Source organism: Pongo pygmaeus, chromosome 8, assembly GCF_028885625.2.
Source record: "Pongo pygmaeus isolate AG05252 chromosome 8, NHGRI_mPonPyg2-v2.0_pri, whole genome shotgun sequence".
NCBI classification, from domain to species: domain Eukaryota; kingdom Metazoa; phylum Chordata; class Mammalia; order Primates; family Hominidae; genus Pongo; species Pongo pygmaeus.
In genome coordinates this window covers 132,350,467-132,363,050 of record NC_072381.2, presented here as the reverse complement: position 1 = coordinate 132,363,050, position 12,584 = coordinate 132,350,467, and the positions used below count along the sequence as shown (strand labels likewise).

General features: G+C 48.9%; 1 protein-coding gene and 1 long non-coding RNA gene across 3 annotated transcripts in view; both read right to left on the bottom strand.

Moving 5' to 3' along the window:
• Positions 1 to 12,584, bottom strand: part of DOCK1 (dedicator of cytokinesis 1) — a 550,965-nt gene that overhangs the window by 523,277 nt on the left and 15,104 nt on the right. The gene's annotated exons all lie outside the window — the stretch shown is intronic.
• On the bottom strand, positions 4,455 to 8,839 carry LOC134740191 (uncharacterized). The gene is made up of 3 exons (XR_010127489.1): positions 5,954 to 8,839; positions 4,948 to 5,121; positions 4,455 to 4,600 (listed from the first exon to the last, which is right to left on the bottom strand). It is a non-coding gene; the product is annotated as an uncharacterized LOC134740191 (long non-coding RNA).

Below are 12,584 nucleotides of genomic sequence, written 5' to 3'. Positions count from 1 at the left end.
TTTCTTCTGTTTTTTGGAGACAAGGGTCTTGCTATTTTGCTCAGGCTGGACTTGAACTCATAATCGTCCTGCCTCAGCCTTCGGCATAGCTGAGACTAGGCGCATGCCAACACACCCTGCCCCAGCATGGCTTTGAAGGCCCTTCTCTGCTATTTTGCAGTCATCAGCTGATCCAAGTCCCTAATTTTAAACTTCACATTTAGCCGGAGGAGATTCCTTCAATGCTAGGCCTGTAGGCTCAGATAATCAAGCGCTCTGAATACTCATTCTGGAGTTCAACTTTGACTATCCTCAACCTTCCAGAATCCACACATCCAACACGTAGCATCTCCGGAGTCATCAGCATCTCCATCAATATTCTATGAACTGTCTCAGCGGCCCACTTTTATTCCATCTTGTTACCAAAAGACTTAACGCCTTTCTACTACCTGACAATTCTTTGTTACCTTTCTAAGTAACCTCTGGAAGGGGAGATTGAGTTTGAGCTGGCTGGGCTAATAACAATGCCAGGTACTCTGCACCAGGCACAAGATTAAGCACTTTCCAGTGACTCTGCATCCTCCCAAAGCCCAGGGAGGGCAGGAGCCATGCGTATCCTCAGTTGATAGATGAAGACACATTGGTTCCTGGAAGTGACAGGAAGGCCATACACCAGAGCCTGACTGCATAAACTCTGTGCTGCACCACCTCCCGCTTCAGAATGGCTTCCCTGAAATACATGGGAAAGTGGAGCTGGAAAACTCCTGGAAAGTCGACCACCCCATTCAACAGATGAGGTCCCAACCCCAACCCCAGTGGGGGCTTCTGTCTTTGGCTTCTATCCATGCCTCTCCAAGTCTGAGTCCATGAGAGGCTTCCAGCAAAAACACACTGTTGTGTTCACTGTGCTCAGCTCAGCTCGGGCTCCTGAACCTGCACTTCTGGGCCTCGCTTCCCCCAGCACCACCAGACCAGGTCCCACCCACTGCTCCAAGACAGACTTCCACACAGAGAAGGATCAGCCATGCATCCTGGTGTCTTCGCCCCTCCAAACCTCACAGCTGCACAGCGTGCAAATGCTCCTCCAGGACAGCCTGGAATTGTATGAATTTTAATTTTATAGAAAGTGAAAGTATCCCGTCTGGGCTTCTCCCCCTGGCTTCTATCCATGTCTCTCCAAGTCTGAGCTCATGAGAGGCTTGCAGTGAAAAGACACGGTTGTCTCTCCCACCCACTATCCTCTGGGATTATACTGCCCAGATCTTATTTCCGAAATGCTCCATCCCTCCTGGGTCAGAGACCTGGCTCGGTGGGCGTGCAGCAACTAGCCCAAGAGAATTCCCAACTCCAAAATAAACGGGCTTCCTGTGGCCCCCAACCTCGACGCAGGGAATCTGAAGCTGGCACTGCCCACGGGCAGGGGAGATGGGCCCTTGCAGGATCTGATGAAGAGACAGGGAGTCCGTCCTCTATCAGCTCCCCTTTCATGTCCTCAGGTCCAGCATCTCAAAACTGTCAGAAACCACTTGATGTCCAAATAGCCAAAAACCCGATAGGGGGTACTCACCTAGAGAAAACCAGGGACCGGGCCCCGAGTCCTTGTGCTGATGCCCACACTTCTCTGCCACGGCTAATGCAATCGGGGCAGCACAGGCAGCTTTGTCTCTACATGTCTTAGATGCCAACCTTGGCAAAAGCTTGCCTTGGCCTGGACTCCTGTGCACAAGGCCAGTGACCCCAAGCCAGGCCTCGCCCATGCAAGGCCTTCAACCACAGAATCAGAATCTACAGTCTCCCAAGGCTGGAGAGGGCCAGCCCTGGAAATGCAGGAGGAGGCGCTGCACCCCCTCTAAGGAGACAGAACAGCAAAGCGGCCAAGAGGACCATCAGCTCCCATGCCAACCTACCCAGGCAAGGGCACCTGCTCCCCACCCCGATGGTCACAGGGAAGTCTCAGGGAGGTAAGAGGTGAAGTGCGTAGTGCAGGCCTGGGCCACAGGAGGTTCAGCAAGCCTTTGCTGCTGTGTCCAAGAATCGTGCAACTACATGAAACACGGAAGCGCCACATGACCCCGCAATTCCACTCCAGGTCCATACCCGAGAGAACTGAGCACCTGCTCAAACACACACGCGGACATGAATGTTCCCAGCAGCGCCAGTCACAAGAGCCAAAAGGTGGAAAGAGCCCACATGTCCATCACGAGGGGAACGGACAAACAAATCGTGGTCTACACATACAGCAGAATGCTATTCCACCACAGGAAGGAACAAAGCAGCGATCCATGCTACAGTGTGGATGAGCGTGCTAAATGGACGAAGGCAGACACAAGGACCACACACTGTGGGATCTGCATTTTTATGAACTATCCAGGACAGATAAATCCAGAGACACAGAACACAGTTTGGTGGCGGCCAGGAGCTGGGGGAAGAGGAAAAAAAAGAAGAAACTGCTAAATGGGTACATGGCTTTCCTTTGGAGTGTAGAAATGTCTTGGTTTACACAGTGGCGGTGGCTGCACACACTGTGACCTAAATGCCACTGAATTGTTCTTGATCATGGTTAGCTACATGTTATGTGACTCTCACCTCCAATATTTTGTTTTTAAATCATGCAACTGATTCATGAACTTACAACTGTGCCATGAAGTGCCCTCCCGCCTGCTTCCCCTGCCCCTCCCCGCAAAGGTCCCTCCATCCTGAGGTTCTCAGGACAAAAGTCCTACCTGTTAAGCTGGCCTGAGCACTCCTGGCCCTGACCCAACCTCTCTCCCATGCATCTGAAGCTGGAGCCCAGGCAGCGCCTCCCTCAGGCTCCTCCCAGTCTGCCGCTCTCCCTCTGCTTCCCTCCACATCCTCAGCGTCCTCCAAGGCTCGCCAGGAGCCTCCTTGGTGAAGCTTCCCAGAGACTCCACCATGAGTACTGAGCCCCAGGCCCCTTCTCTGGCCAACAGCAAACACTCCGAAGCTCCTGTCACCCTGTGGTCCATTTCTCTACTAGATTACGGAGCAAAGTCCAATAAATGATAACATCTCTTGGGTGTCAACACTGAATCCTCATGAAAACACCAAGGGGTAGCAATTGCTTTTCTCCCCAGTTTACAGGTGAGCACACCAAAGCATAGAGGGTGAGGTAAATTCCAAAAATTACAACTAGCAAAGGGTTCACCCCCAGATCAGTCCAACTGCAAATCATCTCTTAACCCTCTGGGATTCCAGGTCAGTGGAATGTAGCCCATAAGAGGATCTGATACTGGATTGCAGAATCAATTCCAATGCAAATAAGCTTCCATGAAATTTCACCTGTACCTGATGGATCTAAACACGACCGGAAGCTCTGGCTCCGCCCTACAGTCTTTCTGGACAGAGAGGCCCTCGTCAAATGAGACATGTGAAAATGCTCAAGAGATTAAAGGTCTCCCGCCAAGCCTCTGAAAGTGACCTGATTAAATACTTAACTGTAATACCAGTCTAGACTCAATAGATCAAGCCTCCTGGCTCACGGCAACAGTGGCTACGGGGTGACTGTGCAAAATAATGCTTAGAAATAGAGGAGAAGAGGAAAGGAAGTCCATTTCTCTTTAGTTTCTGGTAAATTGGGTGGCAAATTGCCCTAGAGGCTCCTGGACACTACTTGGCTTGTGGTCATGTAACGCCCACTTCTGCCTCCATCCTCACACGGCTGGGTTCTCATGTGTCCCTCCTCTTCTTACCAAGGACATCAGGCATATGGGATTAAAGGCCCACCCTAACCCAGTATGACCACGCCTTAAGCTGGAGGCTTAAGAATACTGGGCAAGTTTACAAGTCAGACTGCAGGCTCCACTGAGGCCCTTGGGGGTAGGGCCTGAGACACATGGACACCAGCCGAGGACACAGCTCTCAGGACACAGCTGAGTTCTCATGTGTCCTTCCTCTTCTTAACAAGGACACGAGGCATCCTGGATTAAAGGCCCACCCTAATCTAGCATGACCACATCTTAAACTGGAGGTTTAAGAATACTGGGCAAGTTTACGAGTCAGGCTGCGGGCTCCACTGAAGTCCCTGGGGGCAGGGCCTGGGACACATGGACACTAGCCGCGGACACAGCTCTCAGCAGTTCATCAGGCTGAACCCTGGCCCACGGCAAGAGCCCAGGGAGATGGGTCCCATGCGCTCATGCTGTTCCTCCAGGCCCTCATTCGACCTGGGAGGCTCCGAGTCCTTTCTCCCACTCACAGCTTATTCTCACTCTGCTGAACGCCTTCACTCTGTGCATGTTTTATTTTTTCAGCTTCTCCAACGAGGCACACAAGGCTTGGACATGCCATTCCCACTGCTAAGAACACTTAGCCCCTCTTCCCCTGAGTATCTTCAGTATGTCTGTCAGAGTCTAGAAACAATACACCCCTCACTGGCGTTCGCAGACCAGGTGGCACCTGGGTAGGTGCCCCTCACCTGCACGACAGGTGTCTTCTCTGAGAGCACTCACCTCTCCGCCGAGCATGGTAACTGCCTGGCCCCAAGTCTTTCCCACTAGGCAGCAACAGCAACCCAAGGGTGGACACCAAGCTGGTGTTGTTCTTCACTGAGTCCTTAACGCCTAGGAAGGGTGTTGCCATGTGGGCAGCTCTGGCTGCATGTCTGCTGAATGAACACGTGAAAGAATGAAGACAGGCCAGGCGTGGTGGCTCACACCTGTAATCCCAGCACTTTGGGAGGCCGAAGTGGGCGGATCACCTGAGGTCAGGAGTTCAAGGCCAGCACGACCAACATGATAAAACCCCGTCTCTACTAAAAATACAAAAATTGGCCGGGCGTGGTGGCAGGCATCTGTTATTCTAGCTACTTGGGAGGCTGAGGCAGGAGAATCGCTTGAACCTGGGAGACGGAGGTTGCAGTGAGCCGAGATGGTGCCACTGCACTCCAGCATGAGCGACAGAGTGAGACCTCGTCTCAAAAAAAAAAAAAGAATGAAGACAGTAACTCACAGACATCCTCTATGGAAAGAAAGAGATCATCAGCTCATCCTCTAACTCCAAAGCTCACTGCGCCAGGGGAATCTGGAATGCACATTTCAATGCCTGGTCCCTCTGGAGGGAAGGCAGTTAATTCTCTCCTCTTCACCTCCAGTTCTGGTCAACAACATTCACATCAAATCCAAACTGAAAGAAAAAGCAGATCAGAGATGGAAATCTGCTAACATGTTCACACACCCGGCACGGTAGTCACCACCGCACTCTCTAGGCAGTTTTCTTCTAAAAAGACGATGCAAAATACACTGGAGAACAATTGTTCTGAGACTTATTTCCTTAATGACTGGAGATAAGACAAGATGCAGGGTGCCAATGGTCTGGAGTGAGCACTAAAAGCCCAAAAGTCCCTCCTTCTCAATTGCCCACTAACAGAAATACCTTTTCCCCTGTGTCTCAACTGCATTTCTACCTCTGTATCAGTATCCCGGGGCTGCCACACAAAGTACCAAAGCTTGGTGACGTCTAATAACAGATATTTATTCTCTCACGGTTTCAGAGGCCAGATGTCAGAAATTGAGGTGCCTGCAGGGCCATGCTCCCTCCAAACCCTCTAGGGGAGACTTCTTCCCTGCCTCTTCCAGCTCCAGGGAGCCCTAGGGGCTGCTGGACACTTCTTGGCTTGCAGCCGTGTAACGCCCACTTCTGCCTCCATCCTCACTTGGCTGAGTTCTCATGTGTCCCTCCTCTTCTTAACAAGGACACCAGGCATACTGGATTAAACGCCCACCCTAATCCAGTATGACCACATCTTAATCAATTACGTCTGCGATGACCCCATTTCCAGGTCAGGTCACACTCTGAGGCACTAAGGGTTAGGACTTCAACCTGTCTTTCGGGGGCCTCAATCAACCCATAACCTCCTCTGGCATAGAATGTTTATTAAATGATACAGTCATAAAAGTGCAAGATAAGTAGTTGTGTTTTCCCTTAAGTTGACATGTAAATATTTGAAAATACTTACGGGAAAATGTTGTTCAGTTTTTTTTTTTTCTTTTGTCTACTTTTCCTGGAAATCTCAATTCACACTGACGTTTGTACCTATTTTTGAGCTGAGAACAAACATCAAGTCTTTTATGTGGAAATCTGATGATTCTTAACAGCTCTCTGGTATTTAAAAAAAAAAAAGAAGACAAAACACTTAGGCGGCTCTGTCACCGGATCAATTTTCAGGCTTACACGGTGCCCCGATGGTACTCGCATGTACCAGGTGGCTACCAGGTGTCTGGCACGATGCTGAACATTTTACCCCTATCACACCACTCTTTTCTCCAGTCATAGGAAGCAGGTACTATTTATCCCCACCCTACAGATGTGCAAACTGAGGCTCAGAGCAGTTAACTAACTGGGCCAAAGTCAAATGGGAATTACGGAGTTTGCACCCAGCTACGCACCTCCCCCACGGGTTCAGTTTATGGAGCTCAGGGCCAAAGATTCTCAGTGTTACCAGCTCAACCCATCCCACTCCAACCCCACCCAACACACATAGCAGGCACACCCCACATCACACCCTACTGTGACATAAGCCCATCCTGGAGATTCTCCAGCTATTGCCTGGAGTTGTAGACTTATTTCTGCAGATGCACCTATGCACACACACACACACAGACTATGCAATATGTGTGTATGTGTTTAGACATGTTCACATAAGGCCAGCCGGGGTGGCTCATGCCTGTAATCCCAGCACTTTGGGAGACCAAGGCGGGCAGATCACGAGATCGAGAGATCGAGACCATCCTGACCAACATGGTGAAATCCTGTTTCTATTAAAAATACAAAAATTAGCTGGGCGTGGTGGCATGCACCTGTAATCCCAGCTACTTGGCAGGCTGAGGCAAGAGAATTGCTTGAACCCGAGAGACAGAGTTTGCAGTGAGCGGAGATCCTGCCACTGCCCTGCAGCTTGGCGACAGAGCGAGACTCCGCCTCAAAAAACAAAACAAAACAATAAATGTTCACATGAGTACCCTGAGTAATAAGAGAAGACACCAAGAGATCTGATGGATAAAATGAAAAAGCAGGTCTGGTTACTGCCAGGATTTCACCCAGCTCTAACTACGTGTATACATGTGTGTGTGCATAAATAAAAGTGTTTCAGAAAATAAGGCTATGGTGTGTTAGGCTGATTGCCCAGAAAGGTGGGCTGTATGAAACAGGAAATACTAATAAAAACTGAAAACAAGACTCGACACCACCGTTCAGTTTCTCCAGGCTAGTGATGCTTTCCCAGCCATAAGATGAATCATGATTAGATCAGTGATAGAGGCGGGAAGCCCAGTGAGAATTTTCTAAACCAGTTTTTAAAAACGTGGGCTGACACATTTAAAAAGAATCTGCAAAGCTGATGCACCTATGTGCAGGTAAGCAGTAGACTTTGGCAGGTAAGTCAAATACCAAGTTTTTACAATGGAAGTACTAATGCTACAGTATGTGTACCACGATTATTAAAACTGTCCTTAAGAAACACTTTCATCCAATCCTTCATTTCCAGGGACTTAGATCCTTCACTCTGACGGCTCTTTACACATTAATCCCACCTTTAAGTGCCTATCTATAAATCACAGAGATCAAAGAGGGAAACTGTGTAGACAAATGTTCTAGAGCCCTTGACCACACCTGGCCCTCCGTGGTAACTGCTGGTCAGATGATAACTGCAAAATGGAGATTTTATTTTCTGTTCTTCTGGAGGCAACACGGTGGAAGAAGCAAGAATCCTAAAGAGTTGGATTTCTGTTAAATTGCTTTTTAACCTTTTGGTCAACTCTCCCCACCCTGCCGTTTCAAGGGCTGTTTGCCTTTTTCAAGGCTCCAGACAGGACTCCCCAGAGACAGTTCCAGCACTCACAGTATCCCCCCGCTCAGTTCCAGCACTCACAGCCTCCCCCTATTGAGTTCCAGCCCTCAGTCCCCACGCTCAGTTCCAGCACTCACAGCCTCCCCCTACTGAGTTCTAGCCCTCATTTCCCCTGCTCAGTTCCAGCACTCACAGCCTCCCCCTACTGAGTTCCAGCCCTCATTTCCCCCGCTCAGTTCCAGCACTCAGAACCCCCGCTCAGTTGCAGCACTCACAGCCTCCCCCTATTGAGTTCCAGCCCTCAGTCCCCACGCTCAGTTCCAGCACTCACAGCCTCCCCCTACTGAGTTCTAGCCCTCATTTCCCCCGCTCAGTTCCAGCACTCACAGCCTCCCCCTACTGAGTTCCAGCCCTCAGTCCCCACGCTCAGTTCCAGCACTCAGAACCCCCGCTCAGTTCCAGCACTCAGAACCCCCGCTCAGTTGCAGCACTCACAGCCTCCATTTCCTCAACTAGAAATCAAGGAGGGTGGGGTACCCTTCAACTCTCCTATTTCTCTGCCTGCTTCTCTCTACACATGGTATCTACCTCTGTTTGGGCTGCCATATCAAAATATCATAAACCAGGCAGCTTACAAACAATGGAAATTCACCTCCCACAGTTGTGGAGGCTGGGAAAGTCCAAGACTGAGGGGCAGGTGGATTTGGTGTCTGGCGAGGGCCTGTTTCCTGGCTCATAGAAGGCACCTTCTCACTGTGTCCTCACAGGGTGGAAGGAACAAGCTCTCTGGGGCCTCTTTTAGAAGGACACTCAGCCCTCATAACGTAATCACCTCCCAAAGGCTCCACGTCCTAATCCCATCACCTCGGTGATTAGGTTTCTGTGTATGAAGTGGGGAGCGGGAGGGTATGGAACATCGCACGTGGAGAGAGATGCTGAGAATGGCGCTCCTTTCTCAATGGTAGATTGCTTGGAGAATGCCTAGGATTTTTATTGTTTTTGTTGTTGTTTTGAAACAAGAGTCTTGCTCTGTCACCCAGGCTGGAGTGCCGTGGTGCCATCTCGGCTCACTGCAACCTCCGCCTCCTGGGCTCAAGCGATTCTCCTGCCTCAGCCTCCCGAGTACCTGGGATTACAGGCACCTGCCACCACACCCAGCTAATTTTTGCATTTTTAGTAGTTATGGGGTTTCACCATGTTGACCAGGCTGGTCTCGAACTCCTGACCTCAGGTGATCCAACCGCCTTGGCCTCCCAAAGTGCTGGGATTACAGGTGTGAGCCACCACGCCCAGCCATGCCTAAGTTTTTTACATCCTTTTAACTTTAATATAGTTTGCAATCTTTTAATAACTAGCATACAATATTATTACAAAAATAATGGTCATTATTCTAAAACTAAAAGGTTCTAAGACTCTAGACCAGAGGTCAGCAAACTACAGTCTATGGGCCAAATGTGGCCCACGGCTTAGCTTTATACTGCCCATAAGCTAAGAATGGTTCCCATCTTTTATTCTATTTTATTTTTTTAGATGGAGTTTCATTCTTGTTGCCCAGACCGGAGTGCAACAGCACAATCTCGGCTCAATGCAACCTCCGCCTCCCGGGTTGAAGCAATTCTGCCTCAGCCTCCCGAGTAGCTGGGATTACAAGCATGTGCTGCCACATCCAGCTAATTTGTATTTTTAGTAGAGATGGGGTTTCTCCATGTTGGTCAGGCTGGTCTCAAACTCCCAACCTCAGGTGCTCCGCCCGCCTCAGCCTTCCAAAGTGATGGAATTATAGGCGTGAGCCACCGTACCCGGTCCTCATCTTTTTTTTCAAAGGAGGTAAAACTAACATAACAGAAAATTAACCATTTTAAAGTATACAATTTAGTAGTGTTTAATATTTAGTACATTCCTAATGTAGTTCTTAAGTATTTTCATCACTGCAAAAGGAAACCCAAAGCCACTGATACCATTTGGATGTCTGTCCCCTCCAAATCTCTTGTGGAAATGTGATCCCCAATGTTGAAGATGGGCCTTGTGGGAAGGGTTTGGATCATGGCACATCCCTCCAGAATGGCTTGGCACCATCCTCTTGGTAAGGAGCAAGTTCTTGCTCAGTGAGTTCCCGAGACACTGGTTGTTTAACAGTGTGGCAGCTCCTCCCCTCTCTTGCTCCTGCTCTTGTCCTGTGATTCACTGGCTCTCCCTTCCCCTTCTGCCATGATTGGAAGTCTCCGGATGCCTCTCCAGAAGCAGATGCCAGCACCATGATTCCTGTACAGCTTACAGAAACATGAGCCAATTTTAACTCTTTCCTTTGTTGTTTTTGATACAGGGTCTTACTCTGTCACCCAGGCTGAAATGCAGTGATGTAAATCTCTGCAACCTCCACTTCCTGGGCTCCAGGGACCTAATCCTCCCACCTCAGCCTTTTGAATAGCTGGGACTACAGGTGTGTGCCACCATGCCTGGCTAATTTTTAAATTTTCTGTAGAGATGGGGTTTTGTCATGTTGTCTAGGCTGGTCTCCAACTTCTGGGCTCAAAGGATCAGCTTGCCTAGGCCTCCCAAGGTTTTGGGGCCACAGGCATGAACCACTATGTCCAGCCTTATACCTCTTTTCTTATAAATTACCTAGCCTCGTGGATCACCTGAGGTCAGGAGTTAGAGACCAGCCTGGCCAACACAGCAAAACCCCATCTCTACTAAAAATGCAAAAGTTAACCAGGCGGGTGGTGCATGCCTATAGTCCCAGCTACTCGGGAGGCTGAGGCAGGAGAATTGCTTGAACCTAGGAGGTGGAGGTTACAGTGAGTTGAGATCCCACCACTGCACTCCAGCCTGGGGAACAGAGCGAGACTCCATCTCAAACAAACAAACAAACAAACAAATCTCTCTCTATCTTACCCATCGTCAAGTATTCCTTTATAGTAATGCAAACAGACTGACACTCCCACTAAGAGGCCACTCCCCATCACGCCCTCCCCTAGTCCCTGGCAACCACTAATCTGCTTTCTGTGTCTACAGATTTGCCTATTCTGGACATTTCATACGAACAGAATCACACTTCCTATGAACAGAATCACATTTCCTATTAATAGAATTACGTATGTCCCTCTGTGACTGGCTTCTTGCCCTTAGCATAATGTTTTCAAGGTTCACCCATGCTGTAGCATGATCGGTGTTTCATTCCTTCTCGTGGCTGAATAATATTCCATTATAGGGACATACCACGTATTCTTTATCCATTCATCCAATGATGGACATTTGAATTGTTTCTACCTTTTAAGTATTGTGACTAATGCTGCTATGAACAATTGTAAATAACTATTTGTTTGAACTTTTCTTTTTTTTTTTTTTTTTTTTTTGAGATAGAGTCTTACTCTTCTGCTCAGACTGGAGTGCAATGGTGCAATCTCGGCTCACTGCAACCTCTGCCTCCCAGATTCAAGTGATTCTCCTGCCTCAGCCTCCTCAGTAGCTGGTATTACAGGTGCGAACCACCACGCCCAACTAATTGTTTTTGTATTTTTAGTAGAGACAGGGTTTCACCATGTTGCCCAGGCTAGTCTCAAACTCCTGACTTCAGGTGATCTGCCCACCTCGGCCTCCCAACGTGCTGGGATTACAGGTGCGAGCCACTGCGCCCAGCCTGAACTTTTTGTAAAGGCAAGTGAAGCAGTGGGAGTGGAGAAGGAACAATGACATCAGTAACTGGTTGTGATCAGCTAGTTGTAAACACCACTGCACTCGGACCAGCCTATGTGAACTGTTTCTACTTTTTCTGGGTGCACACCTAAAAGAAGAATCACTGGGTCAGATGGTAGTTCTAGGTTTAATGTCTTAACATAGTATCTTCCATTTTGCCTCTTGGCCTGCAAAACCTAAAGTATTTATTTTCTAGACCTCTGCAGAAAAAGTTTGCCAATCTGTCCTCTGAACAGAATTTATTATTCCTTTTAGCTGTTTAATGCTTTATAATTACAAAGTACTTTGGCATATATAATATATACTTTGATTTCATTGGCCTTTCATTACTGCATTTGGGAGCAGAAAAGACTAGTGGCAGGACCCTCATTTTACAGATGATCAAGACCCGAAAGCTCTGGGGAGCCCCACTGGGGTCCCACAATGACTAGGAGCTAGAAGCGGGACTCAAGCACAATCTCCCTTCAAAATCCGCTTTTCGTCTATTCTCCTGCCAGCTAATCCAGTCACTGCAGACAAACATATCAACAAGGGGACTAGGAAAGTGTTTTACTGGAACATTTTATTAAGAAGGAACTTTAATTTAATTGCCTTACAGCAATGTCAATGGGGGAAATTCTAGAACTTATTAAAATACCAGTGATATCCCCAAATCATCTGAAGAACATACAGCGTCGTGTAACTGACTTGCCCAACCCACCAACATCGCCACGTATTTATCCAGCATGGACAAGGCACCCATCTTAGCTCAGGAAGCCCATTGGGATGGAGCCCCCAATGGGTGCTTCCCACAGCCAGGGGTGGAGGGAGCTTTAGGGCTGCTGACCCCATCACCCACTGCATCCCTGAGCTGAGCCAACTCTGCCTTAGTCCTGGAAGTGGCGCCCCCTCCAAGATGTAACTCCCCACCAACAGAAAACTCATGGTTCTCCAGGCAGTTCATGACATTTTGCTAAGATGAAATCTCTCCCTTTGCCTTCATTCAGTGTTCGACAAGGTGTGCCAGGGACCACAGCAGGTGCTGGGAAGAGAGAAAGCAACAGGATTCAGCCCTCACCCTCGAGGGCCCTCCGTCTAGCAGGGGACATGGAGCCACCACCTGCCC